Genomic DNA, 13,405 nt, shown 5'->3' on the forward strand with positions numbered 1-13,405 from the left:
CTTCCATAAGGAAACCATTGGACATTATCTCCCCTGACTTATTTAATGAAATTGCAGTAGCCAAGGCCCTGCAAAAATTACCAATTTCCAACACAAGGATGTTAGAAATTTGGCTTCTGGTTGGCAGAGGTATGAAACCTGTCCAAGCAAGAACCACAGTCCTTGTAAGGGTAAGTCAGATACACACCCTAAACTAACCTGTACTCACCCTCTGGTAGCTTGGCACAGCAGTCAGGCTTAACTTAAGAGGCAATGTGTAAGGTTTTTGTGCCAGTAAACTGTTTTCAGCCTGGCTCAGTGTCTCCCTTTCCACACCGTATTTGTCCCCTGACAGGTTACACATGTTGTGTGAAATTTCTTTCTCAAATAAACTGTACGTGAAGCAGTTTATGTGAACATATTTCAGATATTTGTTGAATTCATTTTTTGATGTTCAGTCAACTATTCTTGTTTTTATTTTGTCATATATGTAAATTCACTTCCAATAATGATATTTACAAACCTGGATACTCGGTTTTATCATTGTGGAAGCATTTTACTTGGTGAATTACCGATCATTGTCAACTCTGTCACCATTGATCTTTACATTTCATTTTGACCTACTTGGATAATGTGAACCCAAGAGTATGGGTAAAGCACCCCCTTGAATCTTTGTCATTTACTTAAAAATACGTTTTTGAGCACGATAAGAAGATAACATGTTTGCACTATTCTTTTCTTTTGTTCCGCAGTGAAAATTACTGTTGTGTGTTTCCAGCATAGCCCATTGTAATTCCTTATATAAGTCTAATCGTGCATGTTGTAGGCCGCATTTTCTTTTGCACACGTTACTACATAAACATGCTTGTTTTTGCACCACATTGTACTTTTACACGGAACCTGCATAAGTTTTCTTGTTCTGGTCTTTTCCTGGGATTTAGGCTTAACACCACAGACAAGGTCAAGCAACAATTTCTCTTGTTGTTCTCTCTGGTCAGGTACTAGCACCTAGACATAACACGTGAATGCAGCTGCTGTTTGTTCGCAAACATGTCTTGTCATATAACTGAGCACAAAAGTAAAAACACAGAGATGAGCGAAGATTCTGAGATAGGATTGCTGCATAACCTGGGATGTAGAGCTTCTGTGTATGCTAAGGTACAGGGTCTGCCACCAAACCCAGAGATTTTTCATATAATCGTTTAGCTTCAGTAGGAAAGGGGGTGGGGTTTAGACTGATCTGTCTTATAACATGACAGGGCTTTTTATGGTATATGGTTTATTAACCATGTTAATGGTATTTTTGGTATGCATTTTTTTTCTAATTGTGGCATTGATACTGTATTTTAGAGCACATTAGTTTAAATAAATACTCTAAACTTCCTTTTTGTCTCTTGTTTATCTTATTGTGGATGAGTACGAGTCAGAAAGTGAAAGGGGGTGTCCTGTTACCGCGATCCCTGAGAGTGTCAAGAGTATTGTCTTCTGGGGTGTCAACTCACTTGTTTCTCAAGAGAGGTTAGGAGGGCAAGTGTGGCACTATAGCTAGTTGGAAGCGGGCTCATGGATACTGCGGTGGTATGGTGACTCCTACCTGCTGATGGTCTATGATCCCATGCATAGTTCTTTTCCCAGGCAGAATCCCTGCAACATTCCCTCATGATGAAGGACCAGGGGTCCGAAATGCATTGAGGTCTTGTTTTAATTGATCATTATTGGGATTAAATTTACAAACATGACAAAACAGTTGACTGAACACCAAGAAATAAATTCAATAAATATATGAAACGTGCGCATAAACTGTTTCAAGTAAAGTTTCTTTTGAGAAAGATATTTAACACAACTTGTGTAACACCTAAAGGGGGCAAATAAGGTGTGCGGAGGGTACACTGTGCCAGGCTGACACTGTGAGTTTATAAGGCTTTTGTGGAACACTTAAAACAGTGAAAACACTACACAAAGAGATACCACACTTAGTTGGAATAATAGAGCTTAATTTTTTAAATAAAAATACTACAAAAATCCCATAAATAGTACTGGAGTTATGAGCTTTTAAAGAATATCTATATCTTGAAAAAGTGGTGATTAAAATCTTAAAGCACCAACCGGGGCTATCTCCTTGCTCTAGACGGGGTCAAATCCAAAAGTTCAGGCTGACCGCAATGGGGCAACAGTACCTTGGTTCGGGGATTGCATTGATGTTGATGACAAGATGCAAGGCACAGAGGAGGCGATGCATTGGCATAGACACTTAGGATGTAGACGATGCTTTGGTTCCGAGCCACACAAATTGGAGATGCGTCGTCGTCAAATCCCAATGTGTAGGCGATGATTCGGTGTTGAGCTGGCCAGGTCAAAAATGCGTTGGAAACTGGAGATGCGGTGACACGCAGGAGGTCTTTGATCCTTGCAGCAGTAGCGATGCATCAGCACTGAGGGTGATTCGCTGGTTCCGAGCCGTGCAACAATGGTGATGTGTGGATTTTGTAGGTTGCAGCACTTTAGACCCACTTCCAAGAGCCCAGGATTGGATTGGCACCACTTGGCAGGGCAATACTCTCTCTGTCTGAGTGATGAGTGGAATTTAGTCTTTGATGTCCGTGAGGCTTCCAACAAGAGGCAAGCAGACAAGCCCTTTGAGCCACTCTGGTACTGGGTTGGAGCGATGCAGTGATCCTTCTCACTCACACAGAAGGCAGCAAGTGGCAGATCAGAAGAAAAGGAGTCCAGCAGAGTGACAGTTCTTTCAGCAGTAAAGCAGTCTTTCTTCCTGGCAGAGTATCCACAAATCTTTAAGTGTACTGAGTTTGTGGTGTAAAGTGTCCAGTACTTATACCCAGTTGTGCCTTTGAATTGTGGGAGACTTCAAAGAGAAGCCTTTGAAGTGCACAGAGTCCCTGCCCTTCCTGCCATGGCGCCAAGCTCACTACATGGGGTTAAGCACTAAACACTCCTTTATGTGGCAGACAGGACACAGCTCTTTCAGGTATAAGTGTCAGTTCCTCCTTCCCATTCTGTGGTATATTCCATATAGGTACCTCAATATAGGCACAGGTAACATCTCAACTTTCACCTATATTCTCCTATATACACAACGGTTCTTGGGGAATTGACCTTTTACTCAGATACAACACTGCACACAGAATGCAAGATTTCCCTAGTAGCAGCCTCATACATTATGTATGAGGATTCTTGGAAACTCGGCAGGGATAATCTCCTGCATAATAACTATGTATAAAGTTCATACCCAACGTCATCCTAAGTCCGACATTAGCACAGCAAGGTAGAACCCACTTAGAGACCTTTGGGTATAAAAACATCACATCTTGCTGAGACAAACAGAGGAGATCAGGACTTCCATGCTGACACACTGACGCGAGACGCTAAAGCACCCTGCATGCAGATACTCCAGCTCGCAGTGGTCTGACATCCCTTGCAGGGTGTCCAACCCGAGACCAGGACGGGGTCCCACAGTCTCTCACTTCAGGTAAATGGGGTTGACTTTATCCTAGAGGGATTCTTGGTTTAACACCTACATACATGCTAGGTACACTTATTTACATCTAGTTAGGGTAGCATTGTAGGAGTACGCATTTTATTGTCATTTAATTGTCATGCATTTTATCTACTTACCTGTATTCATGATTATATAGGAATGGTGGAAATCTATCATCCTTTACCTTCTTAGTGCTTCTAGTCATTTATATCTGCTATCGTCTAATCATCCTTACAGCACATCTATTCTACATTAGAATAGCGACCGTTCAATAAATACTTATAAACATCCCTACAGTTTATTCTGTGTATCGCTCTGAGACTAAGTGAGCATGAGTGACTGAGCGAAAAGTAGTACACTGTTTCCACGGTCCTGAGGGATCAGGGTTGTCATGTTCGATGGTTGCCAAGAACTATTTTCTCCTTGGTAAGAGGAGTTTCTAGTGGCATTGTGAGCTAGCTGGTATACAGGCTAACATACCTGGTGGGGGTGCTCAGAGTAAGTCTGGCCCCAATCCAACAGTATATGTTGTCTAATCGCTCAGATCCTATATAGGTCTCATAGGAACTACACAACACCTCCCGGGATGGCCCATCAGGATGTGGATGGCCCGTCAGTCATACCTAAGCTCCCTTTGTGTGTGGCTGTCTCGAGGGAATGCACAAAGCTGGTTGACATCCACCCCAGACGTGTATTTAGAGACAGGCAGAAGGCACCACCTGGCTAAAGTAAGAAAATCGCAACTTCCTAAAAATGGCATTTTCAGAATTACAATTTAAAATCAAACTTCACCACAAGTTAGGATTTTAAATGGTGATTCCAGAGACACCAACTTTGGTGTTCCCACATCTTCCCAATTGGCAATTACACTTATAATATGTATTAAGGTAATCCCAATGTTAACCTATGAGAGAGAGAGAGGCCTTGCAGTGGTGAAAAATGAATTGCAGAGTTTTTCAGTTCCTGGGCATGTAAAACTTAAGGGTGCATGTCCTACATTTTAAATACACTGCACCCTGCTCTTGGGATGTCCAGAGCCTAACTTAGTGGTGACTTCTACATAATAAAAGGGAAGGTTTGGGCCTGGCAAGACGGTTAACTTGCCAGGTTGACATGGCAGTTTAAAATTGCATACACATGTTCCTCAATGGCAGGCCTGAGACATGTCAGAAGGGCTAATTAAGTGGGTGGCTTATTCAGTGCTGAAGGCCCACTAGTAGCATTTGATTTACAGGCCCTGGGCACATGCAGTGCACTTTACTAGGGACTTATAAGTAAATTAAATAGGCTAATTGTGGATAAGCCATGGTTACCATGGTTTAAGCAGAGAGCGCATGAAAGTGCCCAGAGTGCTACGGTCAACAAAAACGAATTCTGCAGAAAGCGTAAGAGGAAGGCAAAACGTTTGGGGGACTCTGCAGAAAGGGCCATTTCCAACAACAGAATTAGCTAAAAATGTAATTCTTTCTTAGAGCGTGCTTAGTTTCCAAGAGTAGAACAAATTCAAATAGAAATTGTTAAATTGCATGAGGTAAGACAATAGGTTTAAAAGTACCATATCATTTAGAGGAGGTCTACAAATATTCAACCAAGAAAGCCTTCTGGAATGACTAGCTACTAGCTAATGACTTGCATCTCAGCAACCTGTCTCATTGTAGGTGATGTGGAAATAATGCCTCTAAAATGAAGCAGACCATGGAACACCAGTGACCATCATCATAAGCATAAGTGGATGAATAAATTCACCGAATGCAATTTTATCTGATTTGTTTCATTTTCAAAATATGCCCCCATGCTTCATTGCATTCTTCTCTGGTAGCATTACACAGCATATCATGATTTTAAATGGTTACCAACCAATTTCTCACCATGTTAGCAGTACCCTGACAGACCGAAGGCAATAACATTGCCTACTTTATTTGTTTTAATGAAACCCAAGTATTTTATACATGTTTTTGTACTTACAGAACTATGCATTCCTCTAGGATAAGTATCTATAGGCTGGAACAATTTTACCAGCAAATCATACAGTTTCTTTATCTCAAAGTCATGAAAACTAGAGTGATGATATCTAATGAAACATATTGATACACGTCAGTGCATGTCTTGTCTTGGTTAAACATCTAAACACACTGCTAAAAAATCATTGCTTCATTAACACGGTTTGATTAACTGATTGACTGAATATAGTGTAACTGGGCATCCCACCTTCATGAACTATAATTAATTTATTAAGCTATATCCATGCTATAGTCAGTAAGCACTGTCGTATTTTCCTACCCCTGAAGTAGCTGCCACCTGTGGGGGGAACTTATTGTGAACTGGCAATTCTCATCCTCTGTGGAAGAGCAACTGTACCTCCTTATATTAGGGAGTCAAATATGGACTCTTTATTATGAGCTTGCAGATGTATATTAACTCATGAATTATATCAGCTAACAAAATATGATCATGGGAAGTAGCTGTAGAAAAGTAAATTGACACTTCCACACACATATATATATATATATATATATACTTTCCTTGGTCCTTCGTACTTTACGTACAGAATCCACTCAAGCCCAAATTTTCTTGAAGCGTGTAGATTTTATTGAAACATGCAGCAAGTAAACGCCCGACGCGTTTCGGTGCCGGAGCACCTTGGTCACGGGTCAAGGTTTCGTTTGCAAATTAACAATATATATAGTGCAAATTCATAAGAATAGAAGTAGGGCTACTTGTCTCTACATTCATTTTTCGGCAGACATATTGTAATGGTGTTTTTAAACAACTATAGCGTATCAATAACGTTTTAACAGAGAAAATGTTTTCTTCTACGTCCATTGTGTATCATTCGTAGTAAAAAACTACTAAATATAATCTCTTATTTAGCAAAAGGGTTTTTCACCCAAAATTATACTAAATTAGAAAATGTGATACACGCAAAGAATTGATAATGCTTTCAGGGATCATGTGTACAATAGCAACATATTTGGCCAACATTTATACAACTGAACCCAAATAAATGTTCATATGGAAAAATATGTCCCAAGATATTATACCCCAGTGGGCATATAACACTTAATATTCCATAGTGGTTCCATGTCACGCAATATATATGTAAAAGCGACTTCATATTTGGCTCAAAAGTCATGTCTCATACATTTCTGCCCAGTGGGCTATTTCACAAAAGACAATATAGTACTCAATATTTCTCTGTATAATAATGCTTAGATCACCCCATACTTTTCTCATAATAACTTTAATTCCATGTAGAGTCTTCACCAATAATCTAGTTGCCTTTTCTCCAACATGAGTTGCCGACAATTTTGTCTCCTACAAAAATCAAAAATTAAAAAAGTGCCGTCAATGTGTTTTAGAAAAAGATTTCAAAACAAACATAGCTTTGATTTATAAATATATATACATAAACAGTAGGACATTTCAACAGAGTTGTTCTTCATCAACTTATCCCAAATGCACCCACATGTCTTCGTCCTTATTCAGCCCTCTCGGATGTACTTTGTCATATTTAATAATCAATTGGACTCTAGACATCTGAGTACCTTCACTCTATTACCTCCCCGTTCAGATTTAGGAATTCTGTCCAATGCACAATATCGTAAAAGGCCCACATTCTTATCATGTTTATCTATAAAATGTCTGGCCACTGGATATTGCCTGTCTTCGTTTACGATAGCTCGAGTATGTTCCAATATCCGTTTTTTAACAGGATGTATGGGACTTCCAATATACACAAGCGGGCAAGGACAGCTTAGGGCATAGACACAATAGTCAGATTTACATGTCAGATGTTTGGTAATTGTGAACGGTTTATGGTTGATAGATAGTATCATTTCTTTGCATTTGGGACTGGACTTACAGGCTTTACATGATTTGCATGGATTAAAGCCCTGTACAGGATTTGAGATTTTTTCATCATTACTGCATAACAAATCAGAAAGTGCATCACATTTTCTATAAGTAATTTTCGGCTGTCCGCCTACAAATTTGCTTAATGTAGAGTCAGTATTCAAAACATGCCAATATTTCTTTAAAGATTTGCGTAACTCCCAAGATTGATTATTGTACGAATTAATGAACCTTAAGGACTCATCCTCACTTTCTGCCTTCGGTTTCCTTACTAGTGTAGATGCTCTGTCAATTTTAGAAACTTTCGAACAGGCCTGATTGATTACTTTCAGAGAGTACCCTCTCTCTAAAAATCGTTCTCTCATGATTTCCAATTCATTCTGAAACAGATCCTCATTTGAAATGTCATCAGTGGTGTCACTGACCATGTCATTGAGTGATGTAATATGTGACGTCATCAGCAGTGCATTGCGGGGGCGCAAGTTATAGTTAGCTGAACTAACTATAACGGGGGAATTTCTAGGGTTTTGTATGAGGGAAATGTCCAGCTAACTATAACGCCCCTGAAACCTATGGTTTTCTCAGTGAATTTCTAAGGTTTTTTAAATGCTAATTCCTAACTATAACGTGCCTGAAACCTATGGTTTTTTCAGTGAATATATATATATACACTTACATTGATGATATGTTGATAATCAATATTTTGAAGTTGATATACATACAGGTCAATATTATTAAACTCAATATTGTAACATAAGCCCTCTCTTTAAGGTCTCTGCAATAATGAGGACTTAGGTTCTCGTTCAGTTGTCACTGCCCTGCAGCAGTCACCCGATCCTATCTCCTGGCTTCAAAGTCAACTTCACTTGGGTAATATTTAAACTTTTCCTCAGTGCCACTTTCTCTGAGGGTCCTATTGGTAGACTAGGCCCCTTTTCGTCTTTCAGTGCGAACAGAATTGGAGGTGCTGCTTGTAGCGTCTGCCTCAGGCTGGGTACTCACCAATAGTTTTGGCACACACAGAGCTCAATATTACACACCTTTATTCATCTGCATGTAACTGCGAACTCAACATTTTAAAACAATCTTTTATTGCATTCTGCTTTGACATCAACATCACAGCTCTACAGAGTTCATTAGGAGACAAAAGGGTTCAGTAATAAAACTCGCAAGACACTACATCTCCCCCTCTGTTAAATAACATTTTTTTTTTTTTACAAATCAGTATATACATATGTATGTAAAATTACATCTCTTCAATCAACCTTGTTGGCGCTTTAATTATTCAAACTGATTTGGTTCCTGGAATCTGGGAGCTGTCATCTTCAGTTCAGACATTTTCGAATATGGTGAAGAGGTAATAGTGGTCACTGAGTTTTCAGGTCCAGTTTTTCCTTCACCATCTCAATCAGAAGACCAATGTATCAAAAACCAAAAGTGAGAAGAGTCTCTGGTAACAGACTTTTCAGGACATTGGGCAGTCACCATGTATCATGTGGTGGACACTAAGTGTAAAGGTTCAGCATCATATTGAGCATCAGATTTAATTCTTCGTATTTGTCTCTTAAAGTTGATGTTCTTTGCATGTCTCCTCTTGTCTGTATAGGCTTTCATTTTCTGCTTGTTAACCCAGTCCTTTGTATGATTTGTGTTCTCATCTCCTTCTCTTTTGTTGATCCATTGTGGTTAATTGGTTGCCATTGCTCTCCCAAACATCAAAGTTGCAGGACTTTTGCCTGTGGTCGAGTGAGGTGTTGAACGGTAGGCTCAATGGGTAGAATTCAATACAGTTTTTTTTTTTGTTTTTTTTTTTATGTTTGAAATGCTTTATTGAAGAAAAAGTATAGTGAACAACAAAATACAGATCATATAAAGAACATTGTCATACAGAATCAAAAAGAGAAAAAATAGAGGATCATCATGTATTAAATATAAGAAACCTGAGGGAGAATTAAATTAAAAAGCATTTTGTAAAATTTTAAAGGCAACCAGGAGGAAAAGGGGAAAAGAGGAGAAAAAAGGAGGAGAAGGGAGGGACGGGAAAGGAGAAAGAGAAAGTTAAATATGAAGCGTTAGGAGAAGAATAGATAAAGAGATCAGAGAGAAAGTAGGTAGAATAGAAAGAGCAAATAAGCCAAGGGTAGGGAATAATTGAAAGGCAGGAAAGAGAAATGCGAATGTAAAATATATAGGAGGAGTAGAGACAGAAGAAGAGGAAGAAGAAGGACAGAGAAAGAGTCACTTATGGGTGTTTGAAATTCTCAGAGGATAAAGGAGAGATAGATTTCGATTTCAGAGCCATGCGGACAAGATATGCTGTGAGAGGTAACCAAAATAAATCTCTATTGAGGGTAGGAGTGGAGGCAGCAGCAAAACGAACATCAAGCCTGTGATAGTGACAGAGAGAATTCCACCAACATTGTATAGAGAGCTTAGAGAGATCCTTCCAATTAGAAGAAATATGTTGGAAAGCCAGAGCCAACATAAGATCTAATAGCGCAGAGGAGCGAGAAGGAATATCAAGAGTATCAGAGATACTACCTAGAAAAAGAAGAGGGATAGAGTATGGAATAGAGATAGAAAATAGGCGAGAGATATGAGACCACACCTGATCCCAAAGTGCAAGAACAGAAGGGCAGAGAAAAAGTAAATGAAAAAGATCAGCATTAGGGGCAGAGCAGGTCCAACAGGTGGAGTCTTTATCAGGAGAAAAACGAAAAATAGAAACAGGAGAGAGATAAAGTCTATGATATAGAAAGAACATAGATTGAGTAAGTGAGGCGGAACGGGAAATTTTTAAGGACCTGACCCAAACTTTGTCCCAAACAGCTATAGACCAGTCACAGCCCAAATCAAGCTCCCAAGCAAGTTCCAATTTAGATTTCGGGCGGGTCGGATTGGGGGAGGAGAAGAATTTATAAATAAGAGAGGCTTTAGGAAGAGTAGACAGGATCTGAAGAAGTGGGGAATGGGATACGGAAGAGGATGATAAGGGGAGTGAATAATAAACATCAAGTATGATGGCCATGAGGACAGTGAATCTGCGGAAAAAAGACTGGGGACAGTGAAACAGAAGTCGGAATCGAGGAAAAGAACATGGGAGAAAACCATCGAAAAGTTGGTTAACCCACATCAGACCCTTTGATCTCCACACAGTCCAACAAATAGGACCATTGTTGAGGAGAATAAGCGAATTGTACCAGATAGGGGAGGCCAAAAAGGATTCGCGAGATACCAGGTCAGGACGGACCAGAGCATGTAGGAGAGAAGCAGTGTGCTTGAACAGGGGTAAAGGAGTGGTTAAGTTCTTAGCGGAGAAATGCACAATTTCAGATAGGGAGAAAGGAGAGAGGAGTGAGCGTTCAATAGAGAGCCAAAGAGGAGCAAGAGGGGAGGGTGCAAGAACAAGCCAATTAGAAGCCTGACGGAGAGAAAAAGATTTATGATAGAGACGGAAATCCGGAAAGTTGACTCCGCCATTGGATTTCGGTTTACGAAGAGCAACTAGAGCAACTCTCGATTTTTTATGATTCCAGAGAAATTTAGAGAGACAGGAGTCAATGCGTTTGAAATAGATATCAGGGATATGAATGGGGAGCATGGAAAGGATGTATATAAGAATGGGAGATATCATCATTTTGATCGAATCCAGCCGACCCCACCATGAGAAAAAGAGAGGGTTCCAAGAAGAGAACAACTTATCGATACGGGATAGTACAGCAGACAGGTTCAACCTAATAGATGAAGAAATGGAGTTAGAGAACCAAATTCCAAGGTACTTAATTTTAGAGGAATTCCATGCAAAACCAGTGGTCGAAAACTGGTGGGGGAGACAAAATTTAGTAAGGGGAAGAATCTCAGTTTTATCAGAGTTAATCTTGTAACCAGAAACTTGGGAAAAGGAATTAAACTCAAGTAGTAAGGCCGGAATGGATTGGTCAGGGTCAGAAATAAACAAAAGGATGTCGTCCGCATACGCAGAGAGTTTCAAATGAGTCTTGTCATAAGGGAAGCCAGAAATAGATATGTTATTTCTAATAGAGGTAAGGAATGGTTCTAAGGCTAGAACAAAAAGTAGAGGGGACAAGGGGCAACCCTGACGGACACCGCGCTGTAGGGGAAAATAGGGGGATAGATGACCATTAACTAAAACAGATGCTTTAGGGGAGGAATAAAGTAAAGAAACAAGAGAAATAAAATTAGGACCAAAACCGTGCCAACGCAGGGAGGCAAATAGAAAGGACCAATCTACCCTATCGAAAGCCTTCTCAGCATCAACCAAGATGGCCGCTAAAGAAATGCTAAGAGAGGGTACCTTATTGAGAACATTGAGAAAAAGGCGGGAATTATCCGAGGTGAGTCTGCCCTTTACGAATCCGCATTGTTCCTTACCTATGAGATGTGGGAGAAAAGGGTCTAAGCGCCGGGCAAGAAGTTTAGCAAATAATTTATAGTCTACATTAACAAGGGATATTGGGCGATAATTCTTACAGAATTGGGGGTCGCGACCCTCTTTAGGTATTAGGCAGATCGTAGCCTCGTGAAAGGTACCGGCAGCTGTACCAGAAGTAAAGAAGGATTGGAAGAGGGAGAGAAGTTTAGGAAGCAGAAGATCTGAGAAATGTAGGTAGAATTCCACAGAGAAACCGTCCGGACCCGGAGATTTACCTTTGGTTAGAGATGTTAAGGCGCTGTCCAGCTCGGTAATAGAAAGGTCAAGTTCAAGATCAGGGAAGTTAAGATGAGAAGTGGAGGGGGAAGGGATTTTATCCAAGTAGGATTGAATAAGAGCAGTCGAAGGGGGGGACTCAGGAGTATAAAGAGATTGGTAGAATTGTTGAAATTGGGCGAGAATATCCTGCTCCTTATGCAAGAGAAGATTATCGGTAGAATATATCGAATCAATCAGGTTACGCTCCTTGCGAGACTTAAGGTAATTGGCCAAGAGTTTACCTGATTTGTTGCGGCCTCCGTAATAGCGGGCGCTGCTGCGAAGTAATATTGAGGAAGCGTTATCGGTGGTGATTTTGTTAAAATCGATTTTGGCGCGTATAAGGTCTGGTAAAACCGTTTTAGTAGAAGAGGTGTAGAATTTATGCTCCAGGGATTTAATATGGGAGAGAAGGTCTTTCTGTTTCTTAAGGTAAGACTTCTTTTTCTTTGAGACAAAGTCAATCACAAAACCGCGAGCGGTAGCCTTAAAAGAGTCCCAAATAACGTGAGGGGGCAAGGAGGGATCAGAATTGAGTAGAAAAAATTCGGTAGCAAAGGAAAGAAAAGAAGAGGAAAAGAGGGGATCTAGAAGAAGAGAGTTATTGAAACGCCAGCGGGAGGATTTGGGATGAGGAGGAAGAAGATCAAGAACTGTGACAATGGGAGCATGGTCTGAAATAACTATCGGCTCAATAGATGAGGAAAGAAGATTTTGAGAAAGAGACTGAGAAAGGAAGATGTAGTCAATCCGAGAGAAAGAGGCATGAGGAGGTGAAAAGAAGGAATAGTCCAAAGAATCAGGATGGGACAGTCTCCATGAGTCAAGAAGGTGAGATTTAGAACTAGTGTCAAGGAATTGTGTATGTGATTTGTGTGGGGTAAAGCGGGCAGAGGATTTGCGATCAAGAAACGGGTCAACAATTTGATTACAATCCCCCCCCAAAATGAACAGGGAATCATTGTATTGAAAACACTTAGAAGTTATTAGAGGCCAAAAATTACAATCAGGATGAGTGGGGCCATATACATTAAAAACAGTCAAGGATACAGAATTGATTAACAGCTTAACTAAGACCCAACGACCTTCAGTATCATTTTCTTGAGAGAGAACTTTACATTTGAGCTTCTTGTGACACAGAATGGCCACACCATTCTTTTTATTAGATGTAGGAGAAAATAAAACCGTTCCCACCCAGCCTCTCTTTAATTTAAGAGACTCCGCCTCAGAAAGGTGAGTCTCTTGTAAAAGAACTAAATCAGGAGTATAAGAGGCTAGATGGGAAAGCACTCTCTGTCGTTCAATAGGGCTAACAAAACCTTTCACATTCCATGAGATAACTTTGAATTAAATAACAATAAAATGTG

This window comes from Triturus cristatus, chromosome 3_2, assembly GCF_964204655.1.
Source record: "Triturus cristatus chromosome 3_2, aTriCri1.1, whole genome shotgun sequence".
Lineage (NCBI taxonomy): Eukaryota > Metazoa > Chordata > Amphibia > Caudata > Salamandridae > Triturus > Triturus cristatus.